We start from the raw sequence: 11123 nt of genomic DNA, 5'->3' as shown, positions 1-11123 counted from the left end.
ACGTTACAAAATTTATGACGAACGTTACAGAATTAATTACAGGTTTTGTAACGTCTTTTCCAACCCTATATATATATATCCATATGTTGAGCTCAAAATGATAAGGAAAATATACAACAAGTTTCTCTTGTTTTTCTTTAAGGAAAATATACAACAAGTTTCTCTTGTTTTTCTTCTCTCCCCTACATATTATTTTCATCTACATTTCAGTTTTATTTTATGGGCAACTTCCTTCATTTTTTATTTTATGGGCAACTTCCTTCATCTGAGCTGAAGCTCTGCACTCTCGCCCGAGTGTAGAGGTCGGTCGTTTCCGGGGGTTTTTACCGTTAGGGGGGAGGGAACCATCTGCGCTAGGGCGATAGGCGGGTTCTCAATCTTCTAGGGCAGTGAATACACGTCTGCTCCCGTTCAGGCCAGTTTTAATTATTTAATTTTTTGGATTTATCTGCATGCTATAATCTTAATTATTTGATAATTTTCCAACAACCTCCCATACCAGATCCGGATAACTCGCTCCGGCGACCTTGAGACCATCGGGAGGTACAATTTTGACCCTGTTTATCTGAAAAGAATTTAATGTTATATTTCTTCTCAAATATTTCATCTCAAACAAATATTGTCCCCGCCTCTGTATATCCCTATCATTTTCTACATCTCCTTGAATCTCTTCAACTGCGCCAAGCTCAATACAGAAACTATTGGAAACCCATCAGAAACCTCCTTATGTAATTCTTGCAAAATAATGTCTCTTGACTTTGCACTTGGGGTATTTGATGAAATGCCTGAGAAGGATGTACTGGAATACTTAGCAGTTGGTGGGAAACAAGGATGAGTTGGATGAGTTTGTTGGTTCTTCTATGTGTTGGGTAATGTTTTTGTGTTGATTTTAAGTTTGTGACCACCACTATAAAAATAATATATACATCACTCGGCCCAATAGAGAGGTCATCTTGCCACGGTCCACATGCAAAGTCTGTTTTAATTTGGGTGTATGAGGTATTTTCTTGGAAACCAAAGTAACTAACTTGACACTTAAACCATGTAGTTGAGCCTATTTGTTTGTTTGCACTGGCGTGTGTGCATTTGGTTTTAGTTTTGATTGTTCAAAGAGGACTTCTAGATTTTTTGGTTATTTCCATGTAACTTCCCTTTCCTTTTGTCAATTTGTTCAGTTCTCTTCCAATCTCAATAAATTTTGGTATTCTTAATATATTCTCACAATTCGTTTAATGTCATAGTTTTGGTTAATTAGTCGAATTAAATAAGCAGATCTCATGCTCTATCTGTTTATCCAACAAAACAAGTGACCACATCGCTTTTAAGGTAATCATCATTAGTTTTTTTAATATAGATTGAGAAAAGACGTAAAAATTACGAATGCTTTTGTGTTCTTTTTTCTGGCTTGCCTTGGGTACACCATTCAGCCTTCAATGGCTATCCTCTTGCCACAATCCGCATGCGAAGTCGTGGGGTAGTTTTGCAATTTTATAAAGTTTTCTCCTCTTTTTACGTCTCCTTTTGGTGCAGTTTAATTATGGTTATAATGGAAGCGCAAAGGAAAGCAACACCTAACATGCAACGCGAAGATGTATTTGCTGTTCAGTCTGTTGTCACCTTCGCGGGAGGCGCTATGAAGGACATTACTCATGATATGGTAATTTAAACAAAAATATAGACCCAATGGCTTTGCTTTTCTTCGTTATGCCACCGAATCAAAACTTTGTTAGCCTGGAGTGCTAGAAGGCACTATGGTCGCCGCATGCCCGCACATCCTTTTGGGTGAATGTATTATTTATGTATACAATTTATGTAAGCAATTTATGTATCGCTCTAGTATTTTGGTGAATGTATTATTTGAATATAATTAGATTTGATATTGGAATATAATTAGATTGTGTTGGATATGAATGTGATTTGGTGTTGTGCAATATTGTACACGTTTATAAGCGTGCAAAGTAGATTAAAAAAACATTGTAGCATCTATCTAGGAAGCTTCCTAGACGGAAATTCTATCTAGAAAGCATCCTAGACGGAATTTATTTCCGTCTAGGATGCTTCCAAGACTTTCCATCTAGGATGCTTCCTAGACGAAATTTTCCGTCTAGAAAGCTTCCACGATGGATTTTCCGTCTAAGAAGCATCCTATGTTGGCCTTCTTGTTTTGATGATGTTTAACAAACAATTTACGACTAATGTTGTTTGTCTAGTGTTTGTGGTTTTTTATTTATTGTAGACAAATAACATGTTGGAGATTGGATGGAATTGTGTCATAACGATCATATCAAATGAAGGTTGGCGAAAATAGTGGAGTGAAGCAATGCAATTTAAGTTAAAGATTCAAGTTCAAGCTTCATCCGCAAGTTTACCAAGTCGAGCTATATTGAAGACTTTTAAGCTTTGGTATATAGTTTATAGTATTTGTAGTATATGTTTATACTTATGTGTTAATATCTTAAGCTCAATATTATACACACACAATTCAATGGTTTATGTGTTTTATCCATAAAGGTTTTTACAAACAAATAGATATATAATACTTATTTGCTTTTTATGTGGATAAGTTATTTTGGTTTAGCTATATAGATATGAAACAATATATATCTTTATTTTCACATTTATGTGTTTTATATTCTATTGAATTTACAAAATATTATGTTTATGGATTGAAGACTTATTTACATTATTTTTATATCTTGTATAAGTCTCTAATCCATCCTAAAGTGTTTCAAAGTTTTGTTTAAGTCATTTTGGCAAAATCAAGTTTTTAACATACTTATATGATTTTGCAAAATGATGAGTTTCACATTTGGGAGATGCTTTTTGAAAACTAGTTTTTGTAGCATGTTTATTATGATGTCTACAATCATTTCTCAAAGTTTTATATTTTTTAGAATTTACTTGATATTTTTAAACCCTGTTTTAAGTTGATATGTATTGTTTAAAACATGTTTTGTGCATGTCTTAAGTCGACTCATGAACAGTGTTGAGTCGACTCATAAAATGTTGTGTAGTTTATATTTTGTTTCTGATGAGTTAACTCATAACATCATGAGTCGACCTAGACAGGTTGAGTCGACTCATGCCTGTCATAAGTCGACTCATAAACTGTGCTGGAAAGTGTGTTTTGTTTCTGATGAGTCGGCCCATGACTTCATGAGTCAACCCATGCATGATGAATCGACTCATGAATTTTATGAGTCGACCCATAAGTTGTTTTTAGCCTATAATGGCTAGGTTATGAGTCAACCCATGATTTTTATGAGACGACCTATGATTTTTATGAGTCAACCCATAAAGTGTCCGTTGCACAGTAACAGCTATTTTCCAGCCTTGTCCTGTTTTGGATTTTTGGTCTTTTTACCTTGTTTTCTCTTGGCTTTGGGGTTCCTATAAATACCCCCACATATCCTCAGGTCTAAATACTTAAGAGAATATTTTAAGAAAGTTTAACAAGGGTTTAAGTTTTGTTTAGTTTTGTTTTAAGTTTCGTTTGTGAAGATACTTTCACAAGAGGAAGTGGAGATCAATTCATTGGTGGTTGAGCTTTAATTCATCTCTCTCTCTCTCTTGTCATCTAGAGAAGTTTTCCTAAACTCAATTCTAGCTTTCATTTATAATTGTTTATTGATTATAATTTCTACAAGCTAGTTTTTCATAATTGAGTTTAATTTTGATTTACTCATTGTTTACACACATAACCTATTGAGCTTATTGTATTTACATTCATGGTATAATTTGGGTTGTGGAATTGTGATATTGAGTGTGAGCCTTCATTGAGTTCTCATCTATTCTAGAGAACAAATTTGTTTTATTGTGAGCCTATTTGTGAAGATCACTTTGTAATACACTTGTACACCGAGAGGAGTGTGTGGTGAGAGACGGGGTCGGTCCTAAGAGGAGTGGGTAGGTGGTAATGCCTAGAGAGAGGTTGTAATTCATAACACTTGAGAGAGACACAGGCTAGGGACCAATACTTGAGGTGGTAGTTAGTGTAGTTACATTGTGAGATAATGAACGTTGATCGGTGACCGTTAAAAACCGATATTGTAAGGTGTAAACGTTATTCGGATGAGCGTAGAAAACCTGGTTGTGATAGTGAAGATCTCCTCAAGGTGAGGAGCGGAGACTAGGTCGTGGGGACCAAACTCCGTGAACATATCGTGTGTTTGAGTTTGCATTGGTGCACTTATTTTTGTTCATCTCATTGTGCCTTTGTCTCTTTGTTTATATTGCCCACTATCTAGTTTCGATTGCACTTATTTTTGTTCATCTCATTGTGCCTTTGTCTCTTTGTTTATATTGCCCACTATCTAGTTTCGATTATTTACCCTTGTGTTAGTTTCATATCCCCTTTGTCTCTTTGTTTATATTGCCCACTATCTAGTTTCGATTATTTACCCTTGTGTTAGTTTCATATCTTTGCATATATATCTCATAGTATATTTAATTGCCAGGATATATCCCTTTATTCATATTGCGTATTCTTGCTCATAATTGGTTGTATATTATACTTGCAAGAATATATTTGTTAATTAGTTTTAATTGATATAAAATCAAATTAGATTAGCATAAAACCATAATCACCCTCCTCTAGGGTCTAACATCCTAGACGGAAATTCCTTCTAGGAAGCATCCTAGATGGAATATTTCCTAGAAAGAATTTTTTCGTCTAGGATACTTACTAGACTGTTCTACGTTCCGTCTAGAATATTCTGTCTAGAATGTTTCCTAGACAAAATTTTCATCTAGAATACTGTATCCTAGTTAGAAACATACTAGACGCAAATTGTAGATGGAATTCCGTCTGGATGGTTTTCTTAGACGGAAATTTGAGTTTCCTAGATAGAATTTTTCATCTAGGATGCCTCATTTTGTACCAATGATAATTCCAGAAATTTTAATCCACCTATGATTTTTATATACACATGCTATTCTTATTAAAAAAGAATTAACAAATTCACGGGGGTTTGACTGCTAGAGGTGTAATGTTAACATAACAGCGATTAGTGGGCTTATCATCCTATTGAAGAGGATTGATAAGTTAATTTCATCATCAGAAGTGTAATGTTAACTTGATAATGGTTTGTAGACTTGTCATCCTATTGAAGAGAATTGACAAGTTAATTTTATCATCAGAGGTGTAATGTTAATATGATGATGGTTTATGGACTTGTCATCCTATTAAAGAGGATTAATAAGTTAAATTTGTCATCAGAGGTGTAGTGTGAACTTGACGAGATTTTTAGACTTATCACCCTATCGAGGGGGGTTGATAACTTGATTTTATCATCAGAGATGTAATGTTAACTTGATGATGGTTTGTGGACTTGTCATTCTATTAAAGAGGATTAACAAGTTAATTTTATCTGGAAAAGCTTGCTATGTCAAGAATAAGACAAGACGAATTCGAACTCCATGGGGATGTTACTCGTCAGAAGTATGATGTTAACTTGACGAGATATATAGGGATGGTTTTGTGAATTTTGCAGTTTGATAGTGGTATTTTGTTAAACATGTCATATTTGAAGATTTGTTACTCTTAATTCAAAGAATTCCAAGTAACTAACCCCCAGTCTAAGTGCGTTTAATTTCTCTTTTTAAACTTAGTAGGGGAGAAAAAAGGGGGTCTCATGATTTATGGGCAATATTTCTTGAGAAAGTTTCTATTAATTGGCATCATGAGCCTATCACCTTTTTGATTAATGAGACGGTAAGTTCCATTCGAGTAGACTGACTCTACTACAAAGGGTCATTCCCATTTGGGATTGAATTTTCCTTTCGTCTTATGTGTCATGACCATAGGTCTTCTGACTACTAAAACAAGATCGCCTTTCTTAAAGATCATTTCTTTGACCTTCTTGTTGTAGGCTTTTGAGATTCAAGCTTGGTATAACTCGATCTGTTGTCGGGCTTGAAGCCACTTTTTATGTAATGCTTCTAGCTCTTGAAAGCATAGTCGATGTTGTTCTTCATTAGTCATCCTAGTTACAAGAGCAACTCTTAGGGATGGGATCTGAATTTCCAATGGCAACACGGCTTCGTATCCATATACTAAAGAGAAGAGGGTAGCTTTTGTCAAAGTTCTCACCGTTATATAGTAAGCCCATAAACATTCATCAAGTTTTTTTGTCCCAATTGCATTGACTTTTAGAAATAAACTTTTTGTGAAGCTTCACAATGGTTTTGTTGAAAGCTACTGCAAGATTATTAGCTGGCGGGTAATATGCCATTGATGCGATACTTTAAATTCTAAACTTGTTGTAGAATCTCTAGAAGCCATGGGTGACAAATTAAGTTCCATTATCGTAGACTATCCATCTTGGTACACCAAAACAGTAGATGACATGATGTTTGATGAATTTGATCACGTTTGAAGCCTTGCCTTCTTTCAAAAGAATTGCTTTTGTTCACTTGGAGAAATAATCAGTTACTGCCAAGATAAACCGATGTCCTTTAATGTTGGCAGGGACATGGGTCTAACGATATTCATTCTCCACATCTCGAATGACCAAGAGGGAGATGTTGGATGCAAATTCCCTAGTGCTCGATGGATGAAGTCACCATGGATTTGGCATGCATGACATCGTTTAGTATAATCAACAGCGTCTGTAAAATTTTTTGGCCAATAATAACTAAGTCTTTAGAGTCGATCCACTAATTTAAATCCTGGTTGATGAGCTCCACACATTCCGTCATGGGCTTCTTTGAGAGCTTCTTACACTTCTTTTCTTGAAAGGCAACGAAGCAAAATTCCATCATACAATTTTTGATACAAAGTTTGTGAAACCGTATTATAATAGAAGCGAAAGGCTTTTCGTTTGACACCAGCTACTTCTTTAGGATCATCGGGCAGTATGCCGTACAAGACATAATCGATTTATGGGAATCACTAATCCCTTGGTTCGAGATCAATAGAAGTTTCACAAACAATCTCTGTTGTTGTCTCCTCTGAGTAATCTTCTAAAGGGAACTTAGGGTGATACAAGTCATAACCCATAATAAATATTGTTGTCTCTACCTTTGGTGGCAATGCTAATAAAGTTGCCAGTGAAGCCGACGCATCTGTATAGCCATTTTGGACTCGCAGAATATATCCGATAAAGAAGCCCTCAAACTTTTGAGCTAACTTGAGTGTTGTGAAGTGGTATGTGACTAAGTCCTCATTACGCACTTCATATTCTCTTCTAACTTGATTTACAGTGAGTTGAGAATCATCATAGTCCTTAAGAGATCAGATGTTGAGTTCCTCGGCCAGTTGCATCCCTAATAGCAAAGCGTTATACTTTGCTATATTGTTAGTGTAGGGCTCAGTTAAGGAAAATCCTTTTGGGGTCACATGACCGTTTGGGGATACAAATTCTACCCACACACTAGCTATGATTCCTCCATAGGGTCTTACTCTAGACGCACAGTCGAAGAACAATTTTCATACTTGCATGACTTCTTGAGTTACGCAAGCTTCTGCAACCTCATCTGGTAAATCTTCATATAATTTGGAAGAATTAGATACCGAATAGTCGGCTAATAAATCCACCAGTGCTTGACCTTTAATAGCCTTCTGAGGCCTGAATTGCATTGTGTATTGCGATAGCAGTATCACCCACTTTGAAAGGCGACAATTCATGAAGAAGGTCTCATAATGAGTACTCTAGAAGGGTTTACTTTGGAGATGACATGAATCGATTATTCGACTAGGCAAATAAGCAAAACATGCACAAAACTAAAATTTTCCAGATCAGTCGACACATCAGTCGACTGACTGTATATTCTTTTATGATAAATAGCTTGAGGTCATTGATGTATATGATAACAAGTTATTTGAGATGATATGAGAATATGGGTGAAGAGTTTTGTGCGTTGGTTTTGCAAATAAGCAAAACATGGACAAAACTGAAATTTTCCAGATCAGTCGACACATCAGTCGACTGATACGCTGATTTCTAGTTTTTACAGGTTTCGGGTCTGTTTTGATTTAACTAAAATTTTCCAGATCAGTCGACACATCAGTCGACTGACTGTATCAATCGACACATCAGTCGACTGATACGCTGATTTCTAGTTTTTACAGGTTTCGGGTCTGTTTTGATTTGGTTCGGGTTTGGGTCGGGTTTGACTGTTCATATATATTCTCCTTCACCCGAAATTATCCCCTCTCATCTTCAGATCAGAGAAAACCCTAGCCCCTCTCCCCTATCTCAAACCCTAGCTTTGTTCTTGTTGATTTGGAGAAGAACTTGGAGGATTTTCGTCGAAATCTTCAAGTTGCAGCGAAGGGGAACCACTCTCTCTCAGATCCAGGAGTTTCTCATCACCCCAGAGGTGAGTAACATCTCGCCCAACCTTGTCCTAATTTCTAAACGTTCTCAAATGGTTTTTATGAGTTTTGATGAGCCAAAAATGATATTTTTGTACAAAGGATTGATTTTTATAGCATATAGAGGGAAGATATGTTATTTCAGAATGTTTAAAAACTCATCAACGTTTTGCGGATCATAGATCTGGATCTGAAATGTTTTAATAGGGATTTAACATGAGTTTTGTTTTCAAAATGTTTTAAAAACATGAATGCACATCTTTAGGGTTTTGTTTATGTAATCACACATGAAATTTTTGTTTCAGTTTAGTTCATACATGTTAATATCAGTATTTTTCATGCTTGGGATTGATGGGGATGAGTTTAGATCAATTTTTGGGTGAATAGCAACATGTGCAGAGTTTCTGCAGTCCATGGGTCGACTGATCAGTCGACCGACGGGCTGAAATTTTAGTTTTTAGTCGACTGATCAGTCGACTGACTGGCTAATTTTGTTTTTCTCAGTTCCTCAGTCGACTGGTGAGTAATGATTTATCTGTACATGTGGGTTGATTTTTGACACAAGTTTAGATATGTACACCGAGACGCGTGTGAGTTTAGAATATGTATATCAGTCCGCATATACTTTTTAGAGTTACACAGTCCTCGTGTTGGACTATAATCCATAGAAGTCCTCGTGTTGGACTATAATCCATTTTTGTCCTCGTGTTGGACATTTGCCACTTATTCCATATGTTTGGAAACCACAATATCTAATTCCTGTATCGGACATATTTTCTTAACCCTGTATATGACTTTCTCACAGGAGTTTATGACATGACACTTATGTAGAGTATGACATGATATTCTGGTAAGTAATAACATGATACTTATGTTGGCTATGACATGACACTGTACTTATGCTATGAGATTAGTTGTATTTCTTTTATTATTGTTCCTGTACTAGAACCTCAGGTTTGGTGTTTAGGGATTTACAATTTGAGATACAAGGTATATACATGAGGGTTTCTTTGTTTGGATTATTTCGCTCGACGTACCTATGCTCGTGTTGTAAATTTCCAAATACTAAAATCCTCTTTAGTAAGATCAATGATTTTAGATCTATTATGTATTATCTGTATTTTCTTATACAACTAGCCCTATCCCATTGGGGTTGGTTGTGATGTTGCTCGCTAGCGCTTTGACGCTCGTTGTCCCTCCCCCTTTTAGGTAACGAGCCAGGAGCCCGGAGAGTCGCAGGTTGATGGCGATGCACTTTAGCTTTAGCTGTCTATTTAGTTATATTTTTCTTTTGGAGCTCCACAATAGACTTTTGTTTAGACATTTGAGAGTCTTATTCTAGAAGTTGTAAAGGCTGTGTGCCTTATTTCCTCTTGTCGGATATTTATATTTGAGACTTATTGAGTATTCCAGTTTATCTATTCAGACATTGACTATATATTTCTTTATATTGGATGAGGAGATATTAATGTGACCACTATTATTTCATCAGTTATTTCTTACATTATCTTTTATTTGCTTTTGTACCTACACCTGTTGTTGACTCTACTAGATAGATGTTAATTGTGATGCTGAAACATGTTATTACACGGTGTGGTGCATGGCAGGTTTGACATTCTTGGTTTCACCAGGGACTTTAGCCTTGTGTGAACCCAGGGGCGTCACAGTTGGTATCAGAGCCAAGGTTCTAGTATCCTTAGGATCATCCTGTGTCGAGTCGTGGAGCTAGGATAGAGTTTCTTAGGATTCATGTTCATCAGTTATTTCTTGTATTATCTTTTACTTGCTTTTGTACCTGCACCTATTGTTGACTCTACTAGATAAATGTTAATTGTGATGGTGAAACATGTTATTGCATGGTGTGGTGCATGGCAGGTTTTACATTCTTGGTTTCACCTTGGACTGCAGCCTTGTGTGAACCCAGAGGCGTCACAGTTGGTATCAGAGCTCTAGTTCCAGTATCCTTAGGATCATCCTATGTCGAGTCATGGAGCTAGGATAGAGTTGTTTAGGATTCATGTATAGAGTCCGTAATGATTTCCTAGTATGAGTGAGGACGATATATGCGTATATCTCAAAATTTGAGAAATTTTTTTATGACAATTATTTTTGTATAAGTTTAAAGTATTTGTGCAAATGCTATATGTTGTTAAAATTGTATTGTGATACGCTATTTATAGAGGTCTACTTTGACTCATAAACTCTTATTTTCTTATGATCAGAGAAATGGCAGGACGTGGTAGGCCTCATACTCGGAGAGCTGGGCAGGCAGAGTCGCAACAGGCTCCACCTGAACCACAACAAGCTCAATCCGAGCCACAGCAGACTATCATTCAGCAGTGTTTTCCACCCACAGATGGATGGTCAGACAGAGAGAGTAAATCAGGTGTTGGAAGACATGTTGCGGGCTTGTGTCATTGACTTTCAAGGCAGCCGGGAGGATCACATTCCATTGATAGAGTTCGCTTATAACAACAGTTATCAAGTGACGATCGGTATGGCTCTGTATGATGCATTATACGGGAGACCCTGTAGATCACCGATATGTTGGGCAGAGCCGGAGGATAGCTTGATGCTTGGACCGGAGCTGGTGAGGTAGACTACCGAGAAGGTAGCATTGATCAGGGAGCGGATTCTAGCCGCTCAGAGTCGGCAAAAGAGCTATGCAGATAAGAGGCGAAGACCTATGAAGGGAGTGCAGCGATTCGGACGACGGGGGAAGCTTGCGCTGAGATATACTGGACCATTCTAGATTTTGGAGTGTTAGACCCTAGAGGGGGGGTGATTAGGGTCTTATGCTAATCTA

General features: G+C 36.7%; 1 long non-coding RNA gene across 1 annotated transcript; it reads left to right on the top strand.

Annotated features, from left to right (window-relative positions):
• Positions 1-364: 364 nt before the first annotated feature.
• Positions 365-1903, top strand: LOC109827994. Its single transcript, XR_002243552.1, has 2 exons — positions 365-543; positions 1531-1903. It is a non-coding gene; the product is annotated as an uncharacterized LOC109827994 (long non-coding RNA).
• The last annotated feature ends 9220 nt before the right edge of the window (positions 1904-11123 follow it).

Source organism: Asparagus officinalis, unplaced genomic scaffold, assembly GCF_001876935.1.
Source record: "Asparagus officinalis unplaced genomic scaffold, Aspof.V1 AsparagusV1_Un606, whole genome shotgun sequence".
NCBI classification, from domain to species: Eukaryota; Viridiplantae; Streptophyta; class Magnoliopsida; order Asparagales; family Asparagaceae; genus Asparagus; species Asparagus officinalis.
Note: the sequence above shows the minus strand (reverse complement) of the source record. Positions and strands in the feature narration are given on the sequence as shown.